The following is a 15,081-nucleotide window of genomic DNA, read 5'->3' on the forward strand; positions in this document are numbered from 1 at the left end:
AAACATTGCTAGTCTCATTTCATGGATGAAAAAGTCCAGAAAAGCTTCAGTGATTTTTTCCAATGGCTATATACTCACTTGGTGACTAAACATAAATTGGCCTTAAGTCAGCTACCTTAAAAGGCCTCTTTCACTTGATGTGCACTTCTGGCCAAAGAGGAATTTTTTTGGGGGGTGGGGGTGAGGGGTTGAGGGTTAGGGCTCTAGATTTGAATGGGGCATAGAGCTGGTAGAAATACTGACTGTTGAGGAAACACAAATGAAGATCTGAACTTATGGAAAAATAACCCTGAATTCTGAAAAGTGCTTTGGATATTTGGTGACCGATTGAGATTACTGCGTCTTGGATGGCTGTGTTTGTGGCTGGCCTCAGTGTGGGAGGAGAGATAAGGTAGGGTTCATGTTTTCATGCAATGTGGAAAGGTCAGAATTTTTTTCTTGGAATTTTATGTATTAACTCTATCATGCTGTCACTTCTCAAAGACCCCTATGGAGGTCACTGTGGCCCCTTACCATGCATCAGTGTGATGTGTGCTTTCCATATAAAAGGAAGGTTTGAATATAGAAAGAAAATATAACCTTTGCTCTAAAGAACCTTACATTTTGATCTACACACACACACACACACACACACACACACAACGTGTTTGAAGTCAGTGTAAATTCACAGCATTAGAAGTGGGAAAATTAATGTTATATGTCTAGCCTATACAAAAATATAATACATAATTCTTTAATTTCATTCAAGAAAACACCAAACTGTAAATTTAGGATAATTAAATTGTTTCTGTATTCTGTGATATAAAGTATTTGACACAAAGAAAACAAAATAGATATTGGAAATAATGGATTTTTTTCTTTAAAAAAGAATGCTTACCAGTGACCAATGAGTGAGACATTCCTTATACCTTGTAGTGTAGGAGAAATTTGTTACATTTCATTGCTTGAAGAAGTTAACATGAGATTGTGATGCAAGAGTTCAATATTAATCATTAAAAATAAATTAGCAGAGCCCACACTCCTTAGCTAAATTGACAATGGGGATGAGGTTGGGATGGAGCAATGAAGAGAGCTCTGTTCCTTTTAGATGTTTAGTGGCATCCTTAGAAGCTGCCCATCACTAGACCCTTTGAGATCTAGCACCACTTGCTCTGGAACCACTTTAACAAGGAGTCTTTTAATCATTGGTTACTGTCTAAAACTCTTTTCCACAAAAGGAGCCTTGCTGATCCAGAGATGTGAAGGAACATCTGTTCTACCTTGAGGAAATATCTATTGGTATGGATAAATAGATATTGCATGCTGTCCTCCTTTATTCTCTGTGAGTTTGGGGTAAGTCATTACTACCTAGTAGATTCTAGGGCCTTGCTGAGGTTGAACTTTGGTGCTTTCACAATATAATGAGAGACCTTAAAACATACATTTGAAACCGCTAAGAAAATTCTGCCTTGCTACCTTCTGTTTTTTTGTGACATTCCAAGCTTGTTCAAAATGTAGTGGATTAAATCATAGTCATTGTGCTGACCACAATTCTACAGAGCAGAAACTCTGGCAAGACTCAGTGAGTATATAGTGTTACTAGGTTATTTGTATGTGATATTCCACTGACCTACCTGTCTGTCGCTGTACCAGTACCATGCAGTTTTTATCATAATTGCTCTGTAGTACAGCTTTAGGTCAGGGATGGTGATTCTACCAGAGTTTCTTTTATTGTTGAGAATAGTTTTTGCTACCCTAGGTCTTTTGTTATTCCAGATGAATTTGCAAATTAACCTTTCTAACTCTATGAAGAATTCAGTTGGAATTTTGATGGGGATTGCATTGAATCTGGAGAGTGCTTTTAGCAAGATAGCCATTTTTACTATATTAATCCTGCCAATCCATGAGCATCCAGAAAACCAAATAATGCTATTAAAAATGGGGTACAGATCTAAACAAAGAATTCTCAACTGAGGAATACCGAAGGGCTGAGAAGCACCTAAAAATGTTCAATATTCTTAATCACCAGGGAAATGAAAATCAAAACAACATTGAGATTCCACCTCACACCAGTCAGAATGACTAAGATCAAAAACTCAGGTGACAGCAGATGCTGGTGAGGATGTGGAGAAAGAGGAACACTCCTCCATTGCTGGTGGGATTGCAAGCTACCACTCTGGAAATCAGTTTGGCAGTTCCTCAGAAAATTGGACATAGCACTACAGGAAGATCACTCCAAGGCATATACCCAGAAGATGCTCCAACTTGTAATAAGGACACATGTTCCACTATGTTCATAGCAGCCTTATTTATAATAGACAGAAACTGGAAAGAACCCAGATGTCCCTCAACAGAGGAATGGATACAGAAAATGTGGTACATTTACACAATGAAGTACCACTCAGCTATTAAAAACCATAAATTTATGAAATTCTTAGACAAATGAATAGATCTGGAGGATATCACCCACCCTAAGTGAGGTAACCCAATCACAAATGAACACACATGATATCCACTCACTGATAAGTGGATATTAGCCTAGAAGCTCAGAATACCCAAGATACAATTTGCAAAACACATGAAACTCAAGAAGAATGAAGACCAAAGTGTGGATCTTTCTTAGAAGGGGGAACAAAATGCCTATGGAAGGAGTTACAGAGACAAAGCTTGGAGCAGATACTGAAGGAATGACCATCCAGAGATTGCCCCATTGGGAATCCATCCCATAAACAACTACCAAACCCAGACACTATGGCAGATGCCAACAAGATTTTGCTGACAGGAGCCTGATACAGCTGTCTCCTGAGAGGCTCTGGCAGTGCCTGGCAAATACAGAGGTAGATGCTCACAGTCATCCATTGGATGTAGCACAGGGTCCCCAATGAAGGAGCTAGAGAAAGTACCCAAGGAGCTGAAGGGGTTTGCAGTCCCATAGAAAGAACAACAATCTGAACTAACCAGTATCCCCCAGCTCCCAGGGACTAAACCACCAATCAAAGAGAACAAATGGTAGGATTCATGGCTCTAGCTGTATATGTAGCAGAGGATGGCCTAGTCATCAATGGGACGAGAGGCCCTTGGTCCTGTGAAGGTTCTATGGCCCAGTATAGAGGAATGCCAGAGCCAGGAAGCAGGAGTGGGTTGGGGAACAGGGAGAGGAGGGAGGGAACAGGGGATTTTCAGAAGGGAAACTAGGAAAGGGGATAACAGTTGAAATGTAAATAAAGAAAATATCTTATAAAAAAAGAAAGAAAAAAAGACAAAAACAATATTTAATATACACAGGTGTTGAAAAACATATAAATTTGTAAATTCAAAGCAGGGCCTTGGCCAAGCCATTGTTGAAATAGTGCTATAAAAATTGTATGGGGTCAATGATAGGAACTGAGCAGAACAACAAAGACAGAAACGTACAGTTGACAATAGGCTCAGATAGGCACAGAAGTTAAGAGTCCTGGCAGGATAAGATGGATTACCTACCCTCCATCAGGTCAAACCACAGAGATGTGATTCTGGAAGGTTCAATCCTAATTGTCCATCATTTTCTTCCACTCCAGCAAATGGCCCCTACCCTGGTTACAATTATTGTTGCCCTATCTATTTCTCTTTGCGGGAAGTTGGCAGGGTCTCCATCTCACAGTTAAAAATGACCATCAGCTGTCTCCTGGACTTGGGAAAGGTCACCACTATAGCTCTGTGTTTACAAGCAACTTTTGAGTGTGTCTTAGCCTCTGTAGCTGCTTGTAAGGAACCAACTATGAGGTAGTAGGATCAGGTCACTGAAAGCCAAAAATGATTCTTTTGATATATGGTGGTATTTATTCTGTGGCAAGAGAAGGGAATAAAGGGGTAAATGTGAAGGAGTCCAAACTTGTCATAAGATTAAGAGATGTAGCTATGTTGAATGGCTGGCTGATTTTGTTAGGACAGAGTCTAATGTGAGCTCCTATGTATAAGACTTAAAATATTTATTATAATCAGTGTTTCAAATGCCCAACCTTGACATCAACTAAGGTTCAGGTCAGAAACAAAGCAGCAATTCTATGAATATTTCCAGAGATGTACAGACATGGACGACTTGTTTCAGAGTCTTATGGAAAAAAGAAGGACTAGAAATAAGTGGTGGGGAAATATCAACAAGACTGCAACAAGCATCCCAATAGAGTTACTGTCTGCCTGCCAGGAAGCTGTAGACCGGAGCCTGTATCTCAGTATTTCCTAGATAACTTCATGTCTGCTTTCATGTCATATGTGCTTGCATGATTTCATACATTCATATAAAATTTAGGAACCATGAATGACAGAAAACAGACAATAACTATCTTTCTCGGAGAGGCTTAATTTGCCTAATATCATTATTTTTTACTACATCCATTTTCCTGCAAACAGGATAAGGTTATTCTCTTTATGGCAAAAAAACAAAACAAAACAAAACAAAAAAAACAAAAACAAAAAACCAAAAAACTCTATTGTGTCCATATCTGACATTTTCTTTATCTGTTGCTTTGTTGTGGGATCCCTAGGTTGGTTCCATAACTTAGATATTGGGAATAGTGCTACAAAAACGCTGATGAGCAAACATCTCTGTGATGGTTTGAGTTGGACTCCTTTGGGTAAATACCCAGGGATGGTGGAGCTGGGTCATATGGAAAATCTGCAGTATATCAGGATTTTTGTCTACCATCTTCCCAGCCCAAATCAGAGTCTTACTTGCTTAAACCAAGGGTACTTAGCACCCAGCAGTGGTACTTGATTTCTTAATGACTGTCATTCTGGTCTGTGTTCTAAGCTTCAACTACTGTCTTCCATTTTCCATGGTTTTAAGCCTCTTTTATTCTCTTGGCTCTGCTCTCTGACACAGGCAAACCTAAATCTCTGTATCCTCATAGGGATTTTTTTTTAAATCTAAATCCTCCTTGAACTACAACTTTCATTCTTTTCAGGGAAAAACAACAATTCTCATGCTCCTGGAATAGATAACTACATTCTACTGCTCGTAGCCCAATTACTTTCTGATCCCTTCTGTGATTGGAAATCCCCTTTTCACTTAGTGTTGAGACTGTAGACTCCTTACTGGTCTCAGGGATTCATGCCCTTTGCTTCACCTTGCACATCTCCAGTGGTCCCCATTCAGCTATGTGGAGCAGTCACCTCTGGGTCTCTTTAAATATCCAGTCCTCAGGAATCAGGTTATGATCTTACCACACTCTTCCTGTAGCTGTTCTAGAACGACTCTAATATTCACTGAGTCGAGTGTTCCATGAGTGTTGAGAATGACCATGTCCCTATGTCCCTATCCCCAGTCCTGAGAAATGTGAAATCATACCATAATCTTTTTTTTCTTTTTCTTTCCTTTTTTCATTGAACAGGTTACCAGCTTTGTCTGACTTCATCCATGAAACGGAGTCCCATCCCATCCTTCTTTCTTTGCTTCTGTGCTTTCTTGTTCAATCTTTATTCATCCTTACTCTGGTCGCTTTTGAAATTTATCCTTCCATATTAGTCCTTAAATCCACTTTGCAGATGAACTGGGACCATTTCCTGTTGGTGTAAATATGCTAATCTTCTGCACAACCCTTCCATGTCTTCAGAGCTCACCCATTAGCTACAGAGCTCTCTCTATTCCCTTTGCCCAAGAGTAGAAGGTCTACCTAATCTCATGTTTTGCCACCTATGTCCTGCAACCGTGTGTCCCTTATTGTCAACCTACTATCACTTGCGCTTGTCTTGTTTTTCCGTGCTTGTGCCTTTGCTCATGAACATAATGCTGCATTCTTCCTTTTTGCTACCTAACTCATTCTTCCACTCTCCGAGTTAGATTTCTTGTCACTCCTCTTCTCCCACAGCCTTTCATATTTAATCTCTGTCTCCATGTCTGTCACCTCCATTGTGCAGCAATAGCCATACCTGTTTTGCAGATAACTTTGTCAGTCTGACAACAAGGCTGGTTCCTTTCTAACAAGGGTGAGTTGATCAAATGGCCTAGTAACAAGAATGGAAACTAGGCACAGAAGGCTCTTAATCACTGTTTAGATGGAATTGAAATGCCTGATGGCCTCAGGAAATCACTGTCCCCTACTTGGGTCTCAGTTTTCACTTTTAAATAGGCAAGGTTGTATGTGTTTATTTTTTTAAAAAGATTTTCCCTTTATAACAGCCCTTAATTTTGTGCCTTTGTGGCTGAGGAGACTTGTCCTAGTATCTCCTTTTTTTATTCTACTGTTGAGCTATTTGAAAGGCTGAAACAAGAATATCTCAGGTCAAATCTTACCTGGTGTATGAAATGAGTTCAAGGCCAGACTCGGCAACTTGGTGAGAATGCATATCAAAACAAAAAGAGCAAAAAGAAGGGTGAAGATATAGGGTGGTAGAGTAAATGCCTAACAACCAAGAGGCCTTATGCTCCAGTGCCATACAAAAAGAAGGAAAACTGGCTCATACTACTGCACACTATTAGTACAGATACTATTGCAAACCTTTTGCATGTCCTAACACTTTTGATAACATTTTCAATATCTACACTATAAGTGGGAAATCTCAGTTACATGTAGAGAAATAGAGGTACATATGTCATAAGAGCAGGAAAGGGCAAAGAAAGAATGCACACAAACCCAGAGTATCTGACATAAGGATGTGTGCTCCCAGCCACCGCATTACAGAGCATGGATATCCAAACCTAGGCATTGAAGGTGAGCCTCCTAGAGAAAGGAGAGCTGAACATTGCCCTGGTTTCAGAGGGAAGAGGAGTGGAATTTGTTTCCTGATGCCCACAGGAAGCCTGCCTTAGCTCAGTACCTGGAGAAGCAGTCACTATGAGGCATGTGTGTTCTGGGGTTGTGGTTAGGGACAGGGGGAATGGGGAGTTTGTAAGACTCCTCATTTGTGAGAGGCCTTTGAGCATAATGAATTCTTCCTGCATTTGTCATCATACCACTAATTAGGCTACATTTTGTGGGCTTTAAAGTGGCTCTGGCCAGAATTTCCTAGATATTTTATTGTAATTTAGCATTAGTCAGGCTTGAGTTAATGGACACAGGCAGCTTTATTCACCCTGGTCTGGGCCTCACCATTGCTATTATATCTTTTGATATTCATCCTCCTGACAGTAATCAGTGAGTATTGATTTAGACACGGTACATCTCCATAGGAATTCCATTTTAATTCAACATTAGCGTACCATTAAATCCTAAAGGAAAGGGCAGACGAAAGTCACCTTAAAGCATTACTGGCTGGAAAATTCAGCTGTTTTGAGTCATCCTGGTCCATTTGGGGTAAGACAAAGACCAGGACCTATCAAGTCACCTCTGTTTTGACTCACTGCAGGCCTATAGCTGCTTTATGGCATAGCTTCTTGGTCAGAGTTTGAGGAGTGTTGCTGAGTAAGGATGGTGGCTTTAGAGTTGGGGATGCTCCTTTCTAACTTTGCCCACTAAGAATTCTTTGGAAGCCTGCATCTACTTGCAGCACCCTCAAAGAATGATGGAAACAGAGACAATAGACCTAGCCTGAACTTTTGCACAGTAGGAAGAACGACAGAGTTTAACTGGGATGCTGTCTCACGCTGAAAAGGTCTCCTGCCCTCTTTCCTCCTGAGAGAAGGAGTCTCTCACAAAGGACGCCATCCTTTTGCCATCATAAATGATGTCTTTATCTACACATGTTTAGCCACATTCATGATGATTCTAAAATACATGTGACCTGTGGACTGCAGGTTGGACACTATTGCATGTGGGAAAGGAGTCTGGATAATTCACATGATCTACTTTTTTACTTTCTCCATGAGACCAAGAGGCAGGTCACTCTTTCCTGCTTTTCTTGGTTTATTCTCTACTTCCTGCTTTGACTTACTCCACATACTGTGCTCATCTCCACACTATTATGGCAAACCCTCATCTCTCTCTCTCTCAAGACTTGTGTTTGTGCCTGTACTGACCACATCTCACTTGAAGGTCTCATGGGAACCTGGAATTCTTATGTACAAAACTGACTTGGTTGTCTTTCTTGTAAAGTATATTCTTGCAAATCTTGGTTCACTCCTTGTCAGTTCCCAATTACCCCAAGAGAGACCCAGGGAGAATTTCTTAGACTCCTCTCCATCTTGTTCTATGTATTGAATCATCTCCATGCTATTGGGCTCACTCTTCAAAAATTCCTCCTTGTGAAGTCGCTGAGTTCAACGGGGACAAGCACTGGCAGGATCCCTTTGATTTTACTATGTGTTTGATTTTGACCTGATTTTTTAGTTGTTTGGCATTCAGAAACTTTTTATTGTTGTGAAAATTTTCATATGTGCCCTACTTAGGGCCACAACCCAAAGTTTGAGAAACATAGGTTTGGGGGCTATGAAGATGACTCAGCAGTTAAGAGCACCTCTTGGTCTTCTACAGAACTGAAGTTTCATTCCTGATGTTTGCATAGGGTGGATTACAGCTGCCTATAACTTCATCTCCAGAAGAGCTAACACCTTCTTCTAGCCTACAGGTAGCAACACACACACACACACACACACACACACACACACACACACACACACATACATGGGGGGAGGGAGAGGGAGAAGGTTAGGGAGAGGGAGAGGTGGGGGGGTTTGAGAAAATAAAGCGTTGGTTTTGACTCCTTCTTCACTTCAAGGTGCCACATATGTAGCAGCCATTCAACACTAAATATATATGTATTACATATTTATGTATATATAAATATGATGTGTATATATGGATAGATAGATAGATAGATAGATAGATAGATAGATAGATAGATAGATAGGAAAGGATCAGTTAGAGAGGAAATTGAATGATAGGGCAGTAGTTTGAGTTGAATGTCAAGGGTGGAAAGGCTATAGACAGTTTCATACCCAGATTCACTGTGTGTGTCTACAGACCTTGACTTTAAACCTGATGGAGATGGACAGGCAGAGCATTTGTCACACATTCAGCAAGTTTACACAAATCTCCAGAGTCCCCATGGCTTCAGAACCATAAACCCATTTAACAATCTTATGGAAAAGAAGAGCCTTAGAAAGATAGGTATTGAGCAAACAAATGGCTGTGTCGATGTCCCTCTTAGGTAGCCACCATGGGATCAGCCTCCTTTACTACGGTGTAATGTAATTGAGGGGAAGTAGAGTGCCTTCGCCATCATCAGGAAATCACCACAGAGCTACAATTGAGCTGTCACTCATACTTGTAACTACAGTGAGATTCTGTCTTTGTTCTACCCTCACATCACCTGTGACAGAAGAACAACTGCTATTGATCTGATGCCTTATATGGCATTATCTTGCAGTAACAGTAGTATTCCCCAGGAAGAGCACTGGCCTAAGCAGCACAGAGTTTGGGAGTTGAGGCCTGGCTCAGCCAAACACATACTCCATGACTCTAGGTTAGGTCCACTCCATCTTTCCTGGTTAAAAGATCTGGAAGTCTTTCAGGCTAATGGTTCTTGGTGAAAGAATTTAATGACTAAGCATTGTTCTAAAGCCCAGAGAGTTAAATATATGCATAATACAGAGCAACAAGGAAGCCAAAGAGCTAACGTGTAGCTATGGATTTGAATGCCCGGTTCAATAAATCTCAATCGAACATAATGAACGGATTAATATTAATTGCCTTCTCTTTCCTTTCCAGGCATGGGGGTAAGGGTGAGGCAGAAATGGAAAGAGGAAGGGAGGCAGGAGGGACTGAATTACTGAGTAGTGTGATTCAATTATCTCCAAAAGATCCCGAACAAGCACACAATTACTACTAATTGCAAGTACTACCACTGATAATGATCACAATCAATCACTTTGCTTGGCACCATTCTAAACAAGACTGTAACCATTCTCACAGCTTGGCAGCAGGAACGGTAGACATTAGGAGGCCCTGCCTTGAAGGATTCCATATCCGGAATGGTGGAGTAGCAGAATCCAAGGAATCCTGAACGGTATTCAATCTTGCCCTCATATCCAGCCCATCACTTCAGTCTTCCTTCAACCTAACTCTATAGTCTACCCACAACCCACCACTGCAGCAGTAACCCTACAACCAACCTTTCATTTTACCCACAACCTAATTGTCCAATCTCTCACAGCCCACTACAGTCTTCCCACAAACCTTCTCTGCTGTCTACCCACAACATCCCTCTTACATCCACCCTCAGTTCAGCACAGCAACTTTTTCACAATCTACCTCTTTGGTCTCCCCACAATCCACCTTTTCATTCTATCCACAACCCACCACTGCAGTCAACCTACACCACCAAAGGAAAGAGGAGGCAATTCATATTAATCGCCACATCTTCATACTACCAACCTTTTCCTTTCCCATCTATTCATAATCCATCTCTTCAGTTTACCTACAAACCATCACTGCAGTCTTCCTATAATCAATTTTATTTTTGGTCTAAATACAACTCATCTTTGTAGTCTACTCACAACACACCTCTGAAATCTATTCACAACCCACCTCCACAACACAAGAACAACACAACACAAGAACAGCCTTAATTGTGGTGACCTGAACAAAAATGTTAGCTCAGACTTTCAGGGTGATTATATTTGAAATTTTATTTTTGGTGACCAAGCCAGTGATGGAGTTTATCCAAGAACTGGAGCCCACAGGCTTAAAGAGCAGACACAGATGCTAGAAAGCACAGCTCTGTTTCCACCTCTGTGGATTACCCAGTAAGAAATGAGACCTTGATGTTCCTGCCTATGAGACAAAATGATGTTGTTATAGTCTCTTTCCCTAGTATTCTGTTACAGTGGAACTTACATGGGAAATCCATAGTCTGTCTTTGAACACACTGCTATCTATTTGTAAGACAAATGTTATTCTGGTCTTTCTTCTGGTATTTTTAGGAAAATCTCTAATAACCATTGGTTTCAGGTCTCTTCAAACTTAAAGCAATCCTATACAGACTTTGGAATTTACACATCTGTGGACAAGAGAACACATGTAAGCATCTTGTACCATGAAAAGTGCAAACACAGGGATCCTAGGGGGAGTAGGTTCTTCAGAAGTGTTGCCATAGTCACCACAACCAAAGATGCAAACATACAGTCATTCCCTCACTACTCACATGTAGGGTATCTCCTCCTCTCCTTCAGGGGAGCTTCAAATACCCAACTCATTTCTTCCTACTAATGCCACATCAAAAACTCACATATCATTGTAAAACTTGTAAGTATATATCACATATAAAAGAAATATCCACATGAAAGCAAAGATTTATATATAGTTGTTCCAAGTAGTGTCGCTTCTCTTTGTTTTGTGTTTCAATTCAACATTCTGAATATCAGTGGAGTTTCACCTGATTCTCTCAGTTGTGGGGCATCAATCTACCCACCCCTGAATACCTAAATACCAGGTTGTTCCTCACTAGAATAAAGCTAATCTCCTTGTGGTAAACAGAAAACTGTACTGATGTGCATTAACAAGTGATGTTCTCCTGTGCTTTGGTCCTGAAATATGGAAGCCTCATGAAGTAAGAGCCAAATGGCAGAGGCATATGCCAGAGCCACACCTGCAATTCTAGATATCCAAAGAGAGCTATTTATTACCCCCATTTCATCTCCATCCTGCCATACGCAACCTTTTGACACTGTGACAGAATATTGTCATCTCTAGTTCAGAATCAAGACCCATGAAATGGGAAAGAATGCACTCTTTTCATGTTTCAAGTAAGTATGAGATTTTGTACGAGGCCTTATCTTAGCTGCCTTGGATTGTGCGCAGGATTCAGGTTGAACACAGGTGGACCCAGATCACCATCTCTAACACTTTCCTTTGCTCACATACTTATGTGTGAATGTGCTCAGCTCTTCTTCACAAAGCATCAACTGGGATGTGTTCTCAAGATGAAAAAAAATGAAATAATTACAGGCACACAGTGTGTGTATATATGTGTGCACATGTGCATACACATGTGTGCATGGTGTGTGTGTGTGTGTGCTTATGTGTATGTGCATGTGTATGCCATGGCACACAAATGTAGATCAGACGGGCAACCTTTGGTGGCATTCTTCATTGTCTACCCTATTTTATATTTATATTTATATTTATGTTTTATATTTATATTTTATATGTCTCTCCATTTGATTCTGTTTCTCAATTTTCAATGTTGTCTGTACATTTTTTGCTGTGTGTACTGAGTTAGCTGGCCTGCAGACTTCTATGAATTCCCATGAGTTTTCATGAGGGTTGGGATTACATATACTTTATATAGCCAGCCTTTATATGGGTTCTGGGATTCTAATTCAGACCATCACGATTGCACAGCAAGCTCTTTGACCCACTGAGCTATTGTCAGTCCTGACAATCAATCAATCAATCAATAATAAATCACTCTATATCCATTCCACAGGTGCTAATATAAGCACAAAAGAACATTTTAAAAGATAAAACCTAGTGTTGAAATAGTAGCCTTCTTTGGTACCCTCGGGATCCCTAACATCTATCTTGAGCTCTGGAAGTAATCCCAGAATCTGTGGATAAGATTTCTAAGCATCAAGTCCAGTCCTCCCAAAGCCCTCACTCTTCCGACCTCAACTCAAGCCTGTGGTCAGAGCCTTTGCACACAGTTGTCATTCTGAAGCCACCAGGAAAATTGTGCTGATGGAAAATATCTGGGGCTTTACTGCAGACCTGAACACAGCTTCTCCTGGAACCAGGGGCTGGAAGCCAGTGATTTGATGTCTGTCTTCATCCCACCCCAGTTCCACTCAGATTGTAAACCTATGCCCCTGACTGACTCTGACCCATCGCTTTCACGTCCACTATCTACCTCCGTGAAGGTTCACAGACTTTAGTGATCAGGAAGTACCCATTGAGTCTGTATGCCACATGCTGAAATCCCATCCAGAGAGTGACCAGGAAGGCATGGAATGGAGAAATCTGAACTCTACTCACTTTCCTAGAGGCTCAGATACAGATGTGTGTCCCACAGTGTGGCCACAGTTGAACCCAGCCTGGAGACTGAGAGCCCATGCTCTTTTGTCCTTCTGTGTTCTTCCCAGGGTTTGATGCCTTTTGCCTGTAGAATGGGAGAGACCCATCCCTCCCCTGTAGTTCCATCTATCCTGGAGATAACATGCCTGTGATGCACTGACTTTTATATCCCAGTCCCAAAAGAGTACCTGAGTATTTATGGACAGTTAATAGACACTTGAAATGGAGAAACATTTTCTTCAGTGGTATAATGCCTGCTAGGGAGCCCATGTTCCTGCAATCAACCCCTCTCCCAGGATTCTGTGCAGAGTGTTAATGAAGCACACAGGTCAGAGAGGAAAATCAGAATATGAAGCAGAGAGGAAAGTAGTTGAGAAGGGGAAGAGAGGTAAGTGGGGGAGGAAGAGAAAACATAAGGATGGTGTGAGTGCACATGAAAATTTCAGGATGAAACCCATTGTTCTGGATAATGAATCAATGCTAATAAAAGACTCCGAGCAATATGCTGGGATGCTAAGCCTTGGGAACTTGGATGTGACCATGTTGATGAGCACAGTACTCGTGAGAGGTTATCAAGTTCAAATGAGGTCATTAGGGTAGGAGTTATCCCATAGAACCAATGTCCTACAAAAAGAAGTGGGACATTGGGCTCAGGTAAACATGAACAGAGGGAGAGCAGTCTCAGCTACTGCAAGCCTAGAGTGTCAGAAGCCAGCAAGCATGCCAAAAGCCAGGAGAGGGGCCTAGAGCATGTGGCCCAGCATTCCAAGCATCCAGCTGACGAATCTCCATGGCTTAAGCCACCTGTCTTGTGTCCCTGGGTTGTGGCAGACCCAGAGAGTTAATACAATGCCTACTGTCCCGGAGCAATTAGGCCTGGTGAATCTTCCTATCTGCGATGCTGAGTTGGGCCGTGGAGTCTGGTCTGGAGCCGAATGAAGTCAACAGACTATTTCAAAAGAAAAGGGACCAGGGACTAGACCCTGCCTCAATCCTTGCAGCATGGAGATCTGCTATCAGAAGTTGCCAGAGAGTGGTTTCCTCCCAGTTCTCTATTTGTTTGCTTGTTTGTTTGTTTATGTTCCTCTGAATAGAGATATCTACTCTGTTCCCCTGAGGTATGTTTACCACATGTGCCAGCCCCAGATCTGAGGCATGACATTCATTCCAGCAGGATCTGGAGAAGACATGACCAGTCAACATCACTGAGCTCAACTTTAGGCCACACCCTCACATGGCTGTATTTAGGTTTCAGTTTTATGTGGAAATTCCACAAATTGAGGCAAAGAGAGGGGAAATATTACATGTAAGATTACCCACCCTCAGTAAAGCAAATGTCAGGCAGGGGCATTTGTCACAGAGAAAATAATAGCATGTATAGCTGGGACCCATTCAAAGGTTTGAACTAGTTCCTGGCAAGAAGAGAAGCTTTCTAGTGCCCAGGGAAGATGGAGTGGGGTGTCTCTCAGGTGGAGGTTGGGGTACCTTCAAGAAAATCTGGCATTTGTCCTGGAGAGAGGTGAACAGGGAGCTGAGGTCAAACCATACACCCTGTCCCTGTTCCTTCTTGATTTCCAAAGCTGGTCACCACAGGGATGAGCCGGTGTCCTGCGGCAGGCTGAGTGGCACCCAAAGATGTCATTGCTAGCTCCAGGATTACCACCATGTCACTTTCTGTTGCACTGAAAAATTGTTTTACAATCGATTAACTATTTTTCTCAAGATTTAGTTTGGCCATTAGAGCACTACAAAACAACTTTAACCCAGATTGGAACAAACGATCAAAAACAGACTAGAAAAAAGTTCATTGATTTTTTTTTTTTTTTTTTTTTGAGGACCACAGTTGGCTTCTTTTAGAGCAAGCTCTGAAATCCTGGAGGCTTAACCTGCTTTGCCTTTCCAGGTCCTTCACCAAGACCCACTAGATTTCTCCCAATCTAAGCTCGAGGCTGCTATAAACTGTCCTGAAGGGTCCTCTGTCCTGAGCCCCACCCTTTTTGCCATGTTAATTATCTCCAGGCTCCCTCTCCAGAGGAATTTAGAACATGCCAAGGTTATTTGTGGAGCCTTTTGTTTCTGGGAGATGGGGGCTTACACAGCCCCGAAAGAGCAACACTTGCCTACACAGACAGTACTGCCTGGGCTATTAATATCCAAGCACAATAGCTTTAGAACA

General features: G+C 41.6%; 1 long non-coding RNA gene across 1 annotated transcript in view; it reads right to left on the reverse strand.

Moving 5' to 3' along the window:
- The window catches only part of Gm10415 (predicted gene 10415), a 42,038-nt gene that overhangs the window by 25,107 nt on the left and 1,850 nt on the right, over nt 1-15,081 (reverse strand). Inside the window, exon 3 of the long non-coding RNA NR_045480.1 lies at nt 14,391-14,587. This is a non-coding gene — a long non-coding RNA (predicted gene 10415). The remainder of the gene's footprint in view (nt 1-14,390; nt 14,588-15,081) is intronic.

Source organism: Mus musculus, chromosome 6 (genome assembly GCF_000001635.26).
Source record: "Mus musculus strain C57BL/6J chromosome 6, GRCm38.p6 C57BL/6J".
In the NCBI taxonomy this organism is placed as follows: domain Eukaryota; kingdom Metazoa; phylum Chordata; class Mammalia; order Rodentia; family Muridae; genus Mus; species Mus musculus.